This window comes from Oncorhynchus nerka, linkage group LG25 (assembly GCF_034236695.1).
Source record: "Oncorhynchus nerka isolate Pitt River linkage group LG25, Oner_Uvic_2.0, whole genome shotgun sequence".
In the NCBI taxonomy this organism is placed as follows: Eukaryota; Metazoa; Chordata; class Actinopteri; order Salmoniformes; family Salmonidae; genus Oncorhynchus; species Oncorhynchus nerka.
Window position 1 is genome coordinate 21243562 of NC_088420.1, and position 17158 is coordinate 21260719.

General features: G+C 42.6%; 1 protein-coding gene across 6 annotated transcripts in view; it reads right to left on the minus strand.

Moving 5' to 3' along the window:
- LOC115109185 (unconventional myosin-IXb-like) overlaps window positions 1-13065 on the minus strand; it is a 120011-nt gene extending 106946 nt beyond the window's left edge. For 2 of the 6 annotated variants that reach the window (XM_065009659.1, XM_065009657.1), the window contains exon 1: window positions 12637-13060. The gene's annotated coding sequence lies outside the window, so the exon portion shown is untranslated. Of the gene's footprint in view, window positions 1-12636 lie in introns of all 6 variants that reach the window. The other 4 variants (XM_065009661.1, XM_065009660.1, XM_065009658.1 and 1 more) reach the window with 3 other exon arrangements.
- Window positions 13066-17158: the final 4093 nt, after the last annotated feature.

Genomic DNA, 17158 nt, shown 5'->3' on the forward strand with positions numbered 1-17158 from the left:
GTAATACGCCTACATAATGACAACTTGTCATGATCCTTTTGAAAACTAGACAGTGAATGGGTAGCTTGGTGAGTAAACTGACAAAGCATTTCCATACAGGATTTACCCCAGGGTGATCCAAAAGACTCAGACTTGAGCTTTACAATCTACGTAGGCTGACACCGGCATCTCACTGGGCCATGGCACCGGCAGATCTGCTCTCACTTGGGGTCAAAGCCAGGCCACTGGTACTTTTCAGCTTACATTTACATTTTTGTCATAAATGGCTAACTGTGAACTTTAACACCTTCTCACAAAGCAACTGTTTTCATTATGCAGAGGTTGTTGATTATGCACTTCCAAAGGCCTCACTGTCAGCCCTAGCTATGGAAACACAATTTCCCTAGTATAACATAAGGGTGTGTACACATGTGTAACACTGCTGTTACTGTCAAAAAGCAGCAGAAAGGTAAGCTACATTAACAAAGGAACACTCCTCCCTCCCAGCCAGGGGAGAACGACTGCCCCCTCACAGAGGATTTTAAGTTGAAGCCGACCGCGGTACTGCAGGCATCGTTTCCAGGATCCCCGATTACAGTGAATGGGGAAATTGCGAACTTCATGGTCAATATTAGTGGATATTCTTTTTGTACACAATCATGGAACCAATAAATTATTCTATTTAATCAGACGTACAAGTACCAGTCAAAAGTTTGGACACCTAATTCAAGGGTTTTTCTTTATTTTTACACATTGTAGAGTAATAGTGAAGACATCAAAACTATGAAATAACACATATGGAATCATATAGTAACCAAAAAAGGTCTTCAGCAAATCAAAATATATGTTATATTTGAGATTCTTCAAAGTAGCCACCCTTCGCACCCTCTTGGAATTCTCTCAACCAGATCCATGAGGAATGGTTTTCCAACAGTCTTGAAGGAGTTCCCACATATGCTGAGCACTTGTTGGCTGCTTTTCCTTCACCCTGCGGTCCAACTCATCCCAAATCATCTCAATTTGGTTGAGGCCAGGTCATCTGATGCAGCACTCCATCACTGTCCTTGGTCAAATAGCCCTTACACAGCCCGGAGGTGTGTTTTTGTTCATTGTCCTGTTGAAAAACAAATGATAGCCCAAACCAGATGGGATGGCCGTATCGCTGCAGAATGCTGTGGTAGCCATGATGGTTAAGTGTGCCTTGAATTCTAAATAAATCACTGACAGTATCGCCAGCAAAGCACCTACACACCATCACACCATCTCCATGCTTCACGGTGGGAACCACACATGCGGAGATCGTTCGTTCACAGACTGCATCTCACATAGACACGGCAGTTGGAACCAAAAACCTCAAATTTGGACTCATCAGACCAAAGGAAAGATTTCCACCGGTATAATGTCCATTGCTTATGTTTCTTGGCCCAAGCAAGTGGCTTATTATTATTGGTGTCCTTTAGTAGTTGTTACATGAACTCTGTGAAACATGTATTTGGGCTGCAATTTCTGAGGCTGGTAACTCTAATGAACTTCTCCTCCGCAGCAGGTAACTCTGGATCTTCCTTTCCTGTGAGAGCCTCCTCGTGAGAGCCAGTTTCATCATAACACTTGATGGTTTTTGTGACTGCACATGAAGAAACTTTCGAAGGTATGGACTGACCTTCATGTCTTAAAGTATTGATGGACTGTCGTTTCTCTTCACTTATTTGAGCTGTTCTTGCCATAATATGGCCTCAAACGCATTAAGGAAAGAAATTCCACAAATTAACTTAAGGCACACCTGTTATCTTCTTATGGCTTGGGGGCAGTATTGAGTAGCTTGGATGAATAAGGTGCACAGAGTAAACGGCCTGCTACTCAGGCTCAGAAGCTAAGATATGCATTATATTATTAGATTTGGATAGAAAACACTGAAGTTTCTAAAACTGTTTGAATGACGTCTGTGAGTATAACAGAACTCATATGGCAGGCAAAAACCTGAGAAAAAATCCAACCAGGAAGTGGGAAATTGAGATTTGTAGTTTTTCAACTCTTTGCCTATCCAAGATAGGAAGTGCAATAGGATCACATGTACACTAAGGCTTCCACTAGATGTCAACAGTCTTTAGAACCTTGTTTCAGGCTTCTACTGTGAAGGAGGAGAGGAATAACAGCTAATTGAGTAAGAGGTCTGCCAGAATGCCATGAGCTGATCACGCGCGCTCCCCTGAGAGGTAGCTGCGTTCCATTGCATTTCTAAAGACAAAGGAATTCTCCGGTTGAAACATTATTGAAGATTTGTTCAAACATCCAAAAGATTGTTTGAAATGTTTCTACGAACTGTAATGGATTTTCTTTTACTTTGTCTGGCCTGCGCGTCGTGAATTTGGATTTGTGAACTAAAGGAGCGAACAAAAAGGAGGTATTTGGACATAAATGGACTTTATCGAACAAAATAAACATTTATTGTGGAACTGGGATTCCTGGGAGTGCATTCTAATGAAGATCATCAAGGTAAGTGAATATTTATAATGCGATTTCTGACTTCTGTTGACTCCACAACATGGCGGATATCTGTATGGCTTGTTTTGGTCTCGGAGCGCTGTACTCAGATTAGAGCATGGTGTGCTTTTTCGGTAAAGCTTTTTTGAAATCTGACACAGCGGTTGCATTAAGGAGAAGTTTATCTAAAGTTCCATGCATAACACTTGTATCTTTTATCAATGTTTATTATGAGTATTTCTGTAAATTGATGTGGCTCTCTGCAAAATCACCAGATGTTTTGGAAGCAAAATGAATGTAACACGCCAATGTAAACTGAGATTTTTGGATATAAATATGAACTTTATCAAACAAAACATACATGTATTGTGTAACATGAAGTCCTATGAGTATCATCTGATGAAGGTTAGCGATACATTTTATCTATATTTCTGAATTTCTATATTTCTGCTTTTTGTGACTCCTCTCTTTGGCTGGAAAAATGGCTGTGTTTTTCTGTGACTAGGTACTGACCAAACATAATCAGATGGTGTGCTTTCGTCGTAAAGCCTTTTTGAAATCGGACACTGATGGGATTAACAACAAGTTTATCTTTAAAATGGTGTAACATACCTGTATGTTTGAGGAATTTTAAGTATGAGATTTCTGTTGTTTGAATTTGGCGCTCTGCACTTTCACTGGCTGTTGTCATATCGATCCCGTTAAAGGGATCTCAGCCGTAAGAAGTTAATTGAAAGGCATTCCAGGTGACTACCTCATGAAGCTGGTTGAGAGAATGCCAAAAGTGTGCAAAGCTGTCAACAAGGCAAAGGGAATCTCAAATATTACATTTATTTTGATTTGATTAACACATTTTGGCCTACTACATGATTCCATGTGTTATTTCATAGTTTTGATGTCTTCACTATTATTCTATAATGAAGAAAATAGTCTAAATTAATTCAAACCCTGGAATGAGTAGGTGTGTTCAAACTTTTGACTGGTACTGTATGTCCTTGAACCGATTACTTTAAAACCACAGACAAAGGTTATAAAGATAATTGACTTGCTAATGGCAGCCTGCAGTAGCTCGGTCAGCCTTCCACCGAAGGTACTCCATGAGAAGGGGCAGCACTGAGCTAACCTGCAATGTCACATCCTAGAGTAGCTCAAACTGCGCATGCTATGTTTTCAAAAAATCCTCCATGTAGCAAAATGGTGACCTGGTGAAATGACACTTCCTGATCATCAAATGCGCCACTGAACATTCTCATAGGAAACAACAGGGTGACGTCGTCGATGGCTTCGTCTATTTTTTATTTTTTATTCTATGCTCCCTGCCCATCCCAGTATTTTTCAACTGGAGACACAAAGGCAGAAAACCGCCTCCCGAAAAACACAGACAGGCCTCCACAACCTTCATGCCAAGAAATGTCCTCAGCAACGTTATCAAATAGTACATTTTGGCTAATTCATTCTCATTTCTCTACTGATTTAACAAGTTTCTATTAGAAGTGTTTTCAAAGCAGCCAAAATTAAGTTACAACTTGGCCTAGCTAATTTCTCTTACAGTGAGCATAAGTCCTTAAATCGCTACGATAGAGTTTCCATGCCACTGAATAACTATCGAGCCTCTGTTTTACAGTATCATTGGACAGCAGGTGGCTTTGACTACTTTCCACAGGTAGACTATGCAGCATATAAACAGACCGGGGAGCTGAGGGACTCATTAAGGTTCTAGAGAACACTGCGCTACAAACCTGCGCCACACAAGCTAGAGATAGAAGTTCTCGAACCACAGATCTAGGATCAGATAACCCAACCCCAAATCCTATCTTTAACCATTTGGGTGATTTCGAAAATCTGACCCTGGATGAGCAGAGGTTACTCATTAGGATTTGTAACAGAGCACACTGCACTGCCAGCACTGGGCTACAAATCCTGCTCCACATTCCCAGTGTTACTATGTTAAATTGGATTGGTTTCAATCGACTAAGCCAAGCTCAAAAAGTGAACATGTATCATAGGATAGGCCTACTTTAATAAACTTTCTCTGACCTAATTTCAAAAATTAGCCGTGTGAGGCCGTGAGTCATCATCAGAAACTCAGACACCTTCAGGAATGGGCTTGGGAGATAAGATAACCAGAGATGGTTCACGGGCAGATTTCACACTCATCTCGTCACTAGACTTACCCACTTATCTACATCACTTCGCTGAAAACCTCTTCTGAAAGACATTATCCAAAAATAAACATATATTTCTGCATGATTAAAAACATGAAACCACAACAAGGTTACACTTAAGGTTGTGATAAAGCAGCCCAATCCCATGAAGTAGGCTATACTAAATGAACATCATTAAGGCTATAGTTTGAGAAGAAAAAAATGTAGGGCCTAGGACATGACCAACAATAAAACAGCATGAAAAAAGTAAGTGCTATTGTGTAATTTGAATTAACATGATGTGTGCTTGATAACACAGAACGGTTCCTGTATTAGATATTGGCTAGGCAACATGGTTAAGTTATAGTGAATTAATCAAATTGATGAGACTTTTCTGAAAAGAGGTTCTCCATCTGCTGAGTTGCTTATGCAAAAGCAATGTATAGAGGGGTTTGCCTCTGTGAAAAGGAAAAAGCGTTGCTTATGAAACCAATGCAAGTATAATTGCACCATATAAGCTGAGAAATGTACTGAGATAAAGAGCAAATATGAACCTACACTACCATTCAAGTTTGGGGTCACTTAGAAATGTCCTTGTTTTTGAAAGAAAAGCACTTTTTTGACCATTAAAATAACATCAAATTGATCATAAATACAGTGTAGACATTGTTAATGTTGTAAATGACTACTGTAGCTGGAAATGGCAGATTTTTTAATGGAATATCCACATAGGTGTACAGAGGCCCATTATCAGCAACCATCACTCCTGTGTTCCTGTGCTCCTGTGTTCTTTAGATTAGTTGAGGATCTGGAGCATCAGCATTTAATGGTTCGATTACAGCCTCAAAATGGCCAGAAACAAAGCACTTTCTTCTTCGTCAGTTTATTCTTGTTCTGAGAAATTAAGGCTATTCCATGAGAGTAGTTGCCAAGAAACTGAAGATCTCAAAGCTGTGTACTACTCCCTTCACAGTACAAACTGTCTCTAACCAGAATAAACTGTTGAGAAGCCTTTTTGTCCTAGACTTGGCACTCCGGTACCGCTTGCCATACAGTAGTAGAGAGAACAGTCTATGACCGGGGTGGCTGGGGTCTTGGACAATTTTTAGGGCCTTCCTCTGACACCGCCTGGTGTGGAGGTCCTGGATGGCAGGCAGCTCAGCCCCAGTGATTTACTGGGCCATACACACTACCATCTGTAGTGCCTTGCGGTCGGAGGCCGAGCAATTGCTGTACCAGGCAGTGATGCAACCAGTCAGGATACTCTCGATGTTGCAGCTGTATAACCTTTTGAGGATCTCAGGACCTATGCCAAATCTTTTTAGTTTCCTGAGGAGGAATAGGTTTTGTCGTGCCCGCTTCATGACTGTCTTGGTGTGTTTGGACCATTCTAGTTTGTTGGTGATGTGGACACCAAGGAACTTGGAGCTCTCAACCTGCTCCACTACAGCCCCGTCGATGATAATGGGGGCAGGCTCAGTCCCCCTTTTCCTGTAGTCCACAATCATCTCCTTAATCTTGGTTAAATTGAGGGATAGGTTGTTATTCTGGCACCACCCGGCCAGGTCTCTGACCTCCTCCCTATAGGCTGTCTCATCGTTGTCGGTGATCAGGCCTACCACTGTTGTGTCATCTGAAAACTTAATGATGGTGTTGGAGTCGTGCCTGGCCATGCAGTAGTAGGTGAACAGGGAGTAAAGGAGGGGACTGAGCACGCACCCCCGTAGAGCTCCAGTGTTGAGGATCAGCGTGGCAGACATACCCTCACCACCTGGGGGAGGCCCGCCAGGAAGTCTAGGATCCAGTTGCAGAGGGAGGTGTTTAGTCCCAGGATCCTTAGCTTAGTGATACGCTTTGAGGGTATTATGGTGTTGAACACTGAGCTGTAGTCAATGAAAAGCATGCTCACATAAGTGTTCCTTTTGTCCAGGTGGGAAAGGGCAGCGTGGAGTGCAATAGAGATTGCATCATCTGTGGATTTGTTTGGGGGGTATGCAAATTCAAATCAAATTGTATTTGTCACATACACATGGTTAGCAGATGTTAATGTGAGTGTAGCGAAATGCTTATGCTTCTAGTTCCGACAATGCAGTAATAACCAACAAGTAATCTAACTAACAATTCCAAAACGACTGTCTTATACACACAAGTGTAAGGGGATAAAGAATAAGTACATAAAGATATATGAATGAGTGATGGTACAGAGCGGCATAGGCAAGATGCATTAGATGGTATCGAGTACAGTATATACATATGAGATGAGTATGTAAACAAAGTGGCATAGTTAAAGTGGCTAGTGATACATGTATTACATAAAGATGCAGTAGATGATATAGAGTACAGTATATATGTGTATACATATGAGATGAATAATGTAGGGTATGTGAACATTATATTAGGTAGCATTGTTTAAAGTGGCTAGTGATATATTTTACATTTCCCATCAATTCCCATTATTAAAGTGGCTGGAGTTGAGTCAGTGTCAGTGTGTTGGCAGCAGCCACTCAATGTTAGTGGTGGCTGTTTAACAGTCTGATGGCCTTGAGATAGAAGCTGTTTTCAGTCTCTCGGTCCCAGCTTTGATGCACCTGTACTGACCTCGCCTTCTGGATGATAGCGGGGTGAACAGGCAGTGGCTCGGGTGGTGTAGGTGTCCTGGAGGGCAGGTAGTTTGCCCCCGGTGATGCGTTGTGCAGACCTCACTACCCTCTGGAGAGCCTTACGGTTGTGGGCGGAGCAGTTGCCATACCAGGCGGTGATACAGCCCGCCAGGATGCTCTCGATTGTGCATCTGTAGAAGTTTGTGAGTGCTTTTGGTGACAAGCCGAATTTCTTCAGCCTCCTGAGGTTGAAGAGGCGCTGCTGCGCCTTCTTCACGATGCTGTCTGTGTGAGTGGACCAATTCAGTTTGTGATGTGTATGCCAAGGAACTTAAAACTTACTACCCTCTCCACTACTGTTCCATCGATGTGGATAGGGGGGTGTTCCCTCTGCTGTTTCCTGAAGTCCACAATCATCTCCTTAGTTTTGTTGACGTTGAGTGTGAGGTTATTTTCCTGACACTACACTCCGAGGGCCCTCACCTCCTCCCTGTAGGCCGTCTCGTCGTTGTTGGTAATCAAGCCTACCACTGTTGTGTCGTCCGCAAACTTGATGATTGAGTTGGAGGCGTGCGTGGCCACACAGTCGTGGGTGAACAGGGAGTACAGGAGAGGGCTCAGAACGCACCCTTGTGGGGCCCCAGTGTTGAGGATCAGCTGGGTGGAGATGTTGTTGCCTACCCTCACCACCTGGGGGCGGCCCGTCAGGAAGTCCAGTACCCAGTTGCACAGGGCGGGGTCGAGACCCAGGGTCTCGAGCTTGATGACGAGCTTGGAGGGTACTATGGTGTTAAATGCTGAGCTGTAGTCGATGAACAGCATTCTCACATAGGTATTCCTCTTATCCAGATGGGTTAGGGCAGTGTGCAGTGTGGTTGAGCTGGCATCGTCTGTGGACCTATTTGGGCGGTAAGCAAATTGGAGTGGGTCTAGGGTGTCAGGTAGGGTGGAGGTGATATGGTCCTTGACTAGTCTCTCAAAGCACTTCATGATGACGGAAGTGAGTGCTACGGGGCGGTAGTCGTTTAGCTCAGTTACCTTAGCTTTCTTGGGAACAGGAACAATGGTGGCCCCCTTGAAGCATGTGGGAACCAATTGGAGTTGGTCTAGGGTTCATGGGATAATGGTGTTGATGTGAGCCATTGCCAGCCTTTCAAAGCACTTCATGGCTACGGACGTGAGTGCTACAGGTCTGTAGTCATTTTGGCAGGATGCCTTTGTGTTCTTGGGCAAAAGGACTATGGTGGTCTGCTTGAAACATGTTGGTATTATAGACTCAATAAGGGACATGTTGAAAATGTCAGTGAAGACACCTGCCAGTTGGTGAGCACATGCCCGGAGCACACGTCCTGGTAATCTGTCTGGCCCCACAGCCTTGTGAATGTTGACCTGTTTTAAGAGTCTTACGCACGTCGACTATGGAGCATACCACCCTGCATACCACTGCTGGCTTGCTTCTGAAGCTAAGCTGGGTTGGTCCTGGTCAGTTCCTGGACGGGAGACCAGATGCTGCTTGGAAGTGGTGTTGGAGGGCCAGTAGGAGGCACTCTTTCCTCTGGTCTAAAAAAATTTCCCAATGCCCCAGGGCAGTGATTTGGGACACTGCCCTGTGTAGGGTGCCGTCTTTCAGATGGGACGTTAAACGGGTGTCCTGACTCTCTCTCATTAAAGATCCCATGGCACTTATCGTAAGAGTAGGGGCGTTAACCCCGGTGTCCTGGCTAAATTCCCAATCTGGCCCTCAAACCATTAGTCACCTAATAATCCCCAGTTTACAATTGGCTCATTCATCCCCCTCCTCTCACCTGTAACTATTCCCCAGGATGTTGCTGCAAATGAGAATGTGTTCTCAGTCAACTTACCTGGTAAAATAACAGAAAAATAAAATTCAATCTTAGCCCTGTATTGATGCTTTGCCTGTTTGATAGTTCGTCAAAGGGCATAGCAGGACTTCTTGTAAGCTTCCGGGTTAGAGTCCCGCACCTTGAAGCGGCAGCTCTACCCTTTAGCTCAGTGCGAATGTTGCCTGTAATCCAGGGCTTCTGGTTGGGGTATGTACGTACAGTCACTGTGGGGACGACGTCCATGATGCACTTATTGATAAAGCCAGTGACTGATGTGGTGGACTCCTCAATGCCATCGGAAGAATCCCGGAACATGTTCCAGTCTGTGATAGCAAAACAGTCCTGTACTTTAGCATCTGCTTCATCTGACACCTTTTTTATAGACCGAGTCACTGGTGCTTCCTGCTTTAATTTTTGCTTGTAGGCAGGAATCAGGAGGATAGAGTTGTGGTCGGATTTACCAAATGGAGGGCGAGGGAGAGCTTTGTACTCGTCTATGTGTGTGGAGCACAGGTGACCTAGAATTTTTTTCCCTCTGGTTGCACATTTAACATGCTGATAGAAATTTGGTAGAACTGATTGAAGTTTCCCTGCATTAAAGTCTCAGGACACTAGGAGCGCCGCCTCTGGGTGAATGGTTTCCTGTTTGCTTATTTCCTTATACAGCGGACTGGGTGCGGTCTTAGTGCCAGCATCTGTCTGTGGTGGTAAATAAACAGCCACGAAAAGTATAGCTGAAAACTCTCTAGGCAAGTTGTGTGGCCTGCAATTTATCACAATATACTCTACTTCAGATAAGCAAAATCTAGAGACTACCTCAGATTTCGTGCACCAGCTATTGTTTACAAATATGCACAGACCGCCCCCCTCGTCTTACCGGAGTGTGCTGTTCGATCTTGCCGGTGCAGCGTATATCCCACTAGCTGAATATCCATGTCTTCATTCAGCCACGATTCCGTTTAACATAGGATATTACAGTTTTTGATGTCCCGTCGGTAGGATATTCGTGGATCGTACCTTGTCTAATTTATTGTCCAATGATTTCACGTTGACGAGTAGTATTGACGGTAACGGCAGCTTTCCCACTCACCTTCTGCGGGTCCTCACGAGGCATCCCGCTCTGTGTCCCCTGTACCTGCATTTCTTCCTCTTGCAAATAACGGGGATGTTGGCCCTGTCGGGTGTTTGGAGAATGTCCTGTTGCTTGCATGTTGAAGGAAAAATCTGTCTAATCCGAGGTGAGTGATCGCTGTCCTGATATCTAGAAGCTACTTTTTTGCCGTAAGATACGGTTGCAGAAACATTATGTACAAAATAAGTTACAAATAACACGAAAAAAAACCCACATAATAGCACAATTGGTTGGGCTTATATGCACAGTCACTTTAACTATACATTCATGTGCATATGTACATACCACCTCAATTGGCCCGACCAACCAGTGCTCCCCCACATTGGCTAACCGGGCTATCTGCATTGTGTCCTGCCACCCACCAACCCCTCTTTACGCTACTGCTACTCTCTGTTCATCATATATGCAGTCACTTTAACCATATCTACATGTACATACTACCTCAATCAGCCTGACTAACCGGTGTCCGTATGTAGCCTCGCTACTTTTATAGCCTCGCTACTGTTTTTCACTGTCTTTTTATTTCTTTACTTACCTATTGTTCACATAATACCTTTTTTGCACTGTTGGTTAGAGCCTGTAAGTATGCATTTCCCTGTAAGGTCTACACCTGTTGTATTCGACGCACGTGACAAATAAACTTTGATTTGAATAGAAAGAGGAGTGGGAGGCCCCGGTGCACAACTGAGCAAGAGGACAAGTACATTAGAGTGTCTAGTTTGAGAAAAAGACACCTCACAAGTCCTCAACTGGCAGCTTCATTAAATAGTACCCTCAAAACACCAGCCTCAACGTCAACAGTGAAGAAGTGACTCTTTGATCCTCGTCTTCTAGGCAGAGTTGCAAAGAAAAAGCCATCTCAGACTGGCCAATGAAAAGAATAAGATGGATAAAAGAACATACACTGGACAGAGGAACTCTGCCTGATGTTATTTTAATGGACAAATACTTTGCTTTTATTTCAAAAACAAGGACATTTCTGAGTGACCCTAAACTTTTGAATGGTAGTCTATGTCATGTCTGTAACTAGCATTCTAAGGCATTTGAGTCAGCTACGGAAGTCTATATTTATTAAATATGTTTCCTGTTCCGCAATCACGTTTACGATGATAGAGTTAGGGGCTGAAATGGCTGCTGTATCTTGTTCAGCACAGGACTCTCAACAAAGTAGTTGAATTGGTTAGGTCCACTAATGCAGACACATATGGCAAATAGAGCAGCTCAAGAGAAGGAAGTGTAGATACATTATTTCATCAGGAGGAAATGACTTGCCACATTTGACACTGGAAACAACACCAAGAATGACAGACTTTTCAGCGAAACCTATGCCTAAATTTACTGTTCTTATTTGGTCTTTTCAGTTACAGGTTTTTCCACAGCTCATACATTATTCATGTACTTACAGTGCTGTGGAGCATTTTGGCAACATGTGGTTGGGTGGAGGTGAAAGGACATGGGACTACATTTCTTTAACTATGAAGTGTGGCTCACCTACTCTTTTTTTGCCCCAAAATGTGTCATTTGTGCAATAAAAAGTCTGTAGACTACACTTGTATATGTGTACGCTCAGACAATGAGCACTGGTTAGTGTGGGTATAGTTTGTGGAACATTCCAACAGGAATCTGTTCCAAAAACGTTGTAAATAACAAGGTTGTCAACAAACAACCCATTGTATAGCGGCAGAATAAGATACTGAGTAGGGAGTGGGCTATTTATTTAAAGTTTTTCACTCACCACGTTCCTTCAAAAGTCTGTACCCTTTTTATTTTTATTTTACAAACATTAAGAATAATCTACGTGGTGAGTTGATACCTATTTGTCAGCTAGTTAGCTAGGTGAATTGATCATGCTACTTTGTATGCAATGTTTGTTGGCAACCTTGTGCTTTTACAACGTTTTTGGAACAGATTCCTGTTGGAACGTTCCACAAATGATACCCACCCCACTGGTTATCAGAATGCATAAGTGACATGTGGGTATTGTTGTTCAGTTTAAAACCAACTTGTCTGACTGATAGAATAACAATGGAATAAGAATCCAAATTCAACATTCTAAAACTATTCAGCATTCTAAGTGTGATGTTGCTCGAAGTCAACCATACAGTCAGTGGATATATATCTAGCTGCTGCAACACAATTCGTCAGGACAGGAAGAAAATTTGACCGTTTCAAGTTCTGAATGAAGTGACATGATACGTTTTTATCTATTTGGGAGAGGACGTAGACAATAAGGTAACTTGAACTATCAGACATCAATGAACTGTAAACAGTGAAATATCTGTTAGCTAATATTATGAAAAAAAGATGACTGTCAAGATACTTTGCGCACTAAAATTCCTACAGCAAATTATTTGGATACTGTACAACAATTCTGGCTTATATCGGATTCCCAGCTTTCTTGATCTGTTCCTTTATAAACTTTTGTTCAAAACAAGCACTCTAATAATGTATCTTACCTTGTTCAGTTGTTTTTCTCATTGTCTGAAATGACTCCTTATTGTATTTCCCGCATACAACTGATAGACAATTCAGAAATAATATTTTGTAGTTCCCTTTCTGATGAAATCAAAACTGGATAACCAACCAAATACTTCCAGCTAACGTTAGCATAGCGAAGGACGTTGCCGTTCAGAATCGAGCACTAAACATATGCTTATAGTAGCTAATCACAAAACGGGTTAGAAGCATGCCGCAAAGTTATTTTTCTACAATGTAGTATACCTATTTTCAATGGCTATCTTACCCAAATACTGTAACCTTAATGTGGTCAAATACATTTAATCGTACATCATTTCAAGTATACTGCCTTGCTTCGCGAGTTGACTACAATGATTATATGGTTTGCTGCTAGCTTGCTTACTTCCTTTCTCTCGCAAGCTCGAGGCTCCGCGCGGTGAAAAAAGTTTAGAAAAAAACGCAAGTGATATTCCAAAGAGTTTCTAAACCCAGAGGCGCTTTCAACGCAAGACTTCCGGGAACGCTTGCGAAACCGACCAAACAGACCAGGCCGGGGTTTGGTGTTTGAGAAGTCAATAAGAGGAGTGAAAAATAATTTATCTTTCTCTAAATCTAAAGGCACAACCTAGATTATAGCCAGTGTCTTAAGTAGATGAACATGTTATTATTCCAACCTCGGCAAAATGACAAACTGACACGCTTTTTTATTTTCGTCAAAAACAACTTTATATCGAAGGAGTGCCTTTGTTGGCGGCCTGCACATGCGCAGTTTGGCGCGTGATGCTCGTTAGACCCAACGTGCTGCTTCTACGCATGAGCTTTGCTTAGTCAACGTCGCCATGACATCGCCTACTAAAGAATCGGGGATTTCTATTGGAGAAGTACTTTTAGTCTATCTGGATATTCCACACAATGTAACTAACTCACTGTTCCACCAAACATGTAATTGCTCAGCGCCATCTACAGATATTAGATTAGTGATGCACTTTAAACGTTGAGTGCAGTGACATCACAGGGTAAAACTTAGTTAAAAGTATCTTTGGTAACCTGTGGTAACATTAAGACCTGCAATGGAAAAGCATCATGCAATAAAGGCATTTTACTACCGGTAAAGAACCAAGGTAAGTGTTTTACAAGTTATACGTTTACATTTGTTGTTGACATGTCTGATTCATAGGCTGATTCATTAGCCTAGCAACTACACTGAACAAAAATATAAATGCAACATGCAACAATTTCTAAGATTTTACTGAGATAGTTAAATCAGTCAATTGAAATAGGGGTGAAGCATGGGTGGGCCTGGCTCCCAAGTGGGTGGGCCTATGCCCACCCATGGCTTCACCCCTGCCCAGTCATATGATCTCCATTAGGGCCTAATTTATTTATTTAATTTTACTGATTTTACTAACTCAGTAACATCTTAGAAATTGTTGAATGTTGCATTTATATATTTTTTCCCACTGGGGAGACAGGCCCAGCCAATCAGAATGCATTTTCCCCGCAAAGGGGCTTTATTACAGACAGAAATATATGGGTAGCTGGTCTCAGACAATCCCACGGGGTGAAGAAGCTGGATGTGGAGGTCCTGGGCTGGCGTGGTTACTCATGGTCTGCGGTTGCGAGGCTGGTTGGACATACTGCCAAATTCTCTAAAATGACGTTATGGTAGAGAAATTAACATTACATTCTCTGGCAACAGCCCTGGTGTATTTTCCTGAAGTCAGCATGCCAATTGCACGCTCGCTCAAAACTTGAGACATCTGTGCCATTGTGTTGTGTGACAAAACTGCACATTTTAGAGTGGTATTTTATTATTATCCCCAGCACAAGTGCACCTGTGTAATGATCATGCTATTTAATCAGCTTATTGATATTCCACACCTGTCAGGTGGATGAATTATCTTGGCAAAATGTTCACTAACAACGATGTAATCAAATGTGTGCACAAAATTTGAGAGAAATACCCTTTTTGTGCGTATAGGAAAAAATCGGGGATCTTTTATTTCACCTCGTGAAACATGCGACCAACACTCTACATGTTGTGTTTTTATTTTTGTTCAGTATAGTATGCTGATGTTTGATAAAACCTAGAAATGCCAGATTTTACCTCCAAATTCCAGAATTGTCAGAAGACAGTGCTTCCTACTGATAATGAATGATTCCGTGTCAATTTGTAAATATCATCCACTTGGCCTGATTGCAGTGCTTAGTTTGGCTTTATAACTAAATCGGTCCACACCAAGGCTCATGTGATTTACAATGTACAAAGCAAGTTGAAAGTGGCTTCTGCAAGTATAAATGAGCCAAAATCAGCACCATGTGGTAAGATTATGCACTGACAACTTTGACTGTGAATAGTACATGCAATTTCATCAAATGACCAACAGGTGTTGATACAGCTCTTCCCAGAATTTTTTGGGACGAAAGGGTGATTTTGTCCATCCTCACCAGACACGATCATGACACACCGCTTACAAAATGTGAACCAACTAAAACTGAACAAAAATATACATTCAATATGTAAAGTGTTGGACCCATGTTTCATGAGTTGAAATTAAAGATGCCGAAATGTTTCATACTCACATAAAGCTTATTTGTCAAAAATGTTGTACACAAATTTGTTCACATCCCTGTTAGTGAGCATTTCTCCTTTGCCAAGATAATCCATCCCCTGACAGGTGTGGAATATCAAGGAGCTAATTAAACAGCATTATCATTACACAGATGCACCTTGTGCTGTGGACAATAAAAGGCCACTCTAAAATGTGCCGTTTTATCACACAACACAAGTTGTGAGTGAGTGTGTAATTGGCATGCTCACTGCAGGACTGTCCACCAGAGCTGTTGCTAGAGAATTTAATGTTAATTTCTCTACCATAAGCCACACCTAACATTGTTTTGGCAGTCCATCCAACCTGCCTCACAACCTCAGACCACATGTAATCAATCACGCCAGGCCAGGACCTCCACATCCAGCTTCTTCACCTGTGGGATTGTCTGAGACCAGCCACCCAGACAGCTGATGAAAATGAGGAGTATTTTGGTCAGTAATAAAGCCCCTTTGTGGGGAAAAACACATTCTGATTGGCTGGGCCTGGCTCCCCAGTGTGTCGGCCTGGCTCCCAAGTTCATATTTTTGTTCAGTGCATTCTGAAAGTATTCAAACCCCTCCCCTTTTCCATGTTTTGTTACGTTAAAGCCTTATTCTAAAAATACATTAAATACGCGAAAACAGGTTTTTAGATTAAATTAAAAAACAGAAATATCTTATTTACATAAGTATTCAGACCCTTTGCTATGACACTCGAAATTGAGCTCAGATCCATGCTGTTTGCATTGATCATCCTTGAGATGTTTCTACAAATTTATTGCAGTCCACCTGTGGTACATTCAATTGATTGGACATGATTTGGGAAGGCACACACCTGTCTATATAAGGTCCCACAGTTGACAGTGCATTTCAGAGCAAAAACCAAGCCATGAGGTTGAAGGAATTGTTCGTAGAGCTCTGAAACAGGATTGTGTCGAGGCACAGGTCTGAGGAAGGGTACCAAAACATTTCTGCAGCCTTGAAGGTCCCCAAGAACACAGTGGCCTCCATCATTCTTAAATGGAAGAAGTTTGGAACCACCAAGACTATTCCTAGAGCTGGTCTCCTGGACAAACTGAGCAATTGGGGAAGAATGGTCTTGGTTAGGGAGGTGACCAAGAACCCGATGGTCACTCTGACAGAGCTCCAGAGTTCCTCTGTGGAGGTGGGATAATCTTCCAGATGGACAACCATCTCTGCAGCACTCCACCAATCAGGCCGTTATGGTAGAGTGGCCAGACGGAAGCCACTCCTCATTAAAAGACACATGACAGGTGCGCTTGGAGTTTGCCAAAAGGCACCTAAAGGACTCTGACCGTGAGAAACAAGATTCTCTGGTCTGATGAAACCAAGAATGAACTCACATCTGGAGGAAACCTGGCACCATCTCTACGGGGAAGCATGGTGGTGGCAGCTTCATGCTGTGGGGGTGTTTTTCTGCAACATGGACTGGGAGACTAGTCAGGATCGAGGGAAAGTACAGAGAGATCCTTGATGAACATCTGCTCTAGAGTGGTCCAAGATCTCAGACTGGGGCGAAGGTTCACCTTCCAACAGGACAATGACCCTAAGCACACAGCCAAGACAACGCAGTAGTGGCTTCGGGACAAGTCTCTGAATATCCTTGAGTGGCCCAGCCAGAGTCCGGACTTGAACCCAATCGAACATCTCTGGAGAGACCTGAAAATAGCTGTGCAGCGATGCTCCCCATCCAACCTGACAGAGCTTGAGAGGATCTGCAGAGAAGAATGGGAATGCTTCAACAATGTACTGAGAAAGGGTCTGAATACTTATGTAAATGTGATATTTCAGTTGTTGGTTTTTTTGGTACATTTGCTATCATTTCTAACAACCTGTTTTTGCTTTGTCATTATGGGGTATTGCGTGTAGATTGTAAAACAATTGAATCCATTTTAGAATAAGGCTGTAAC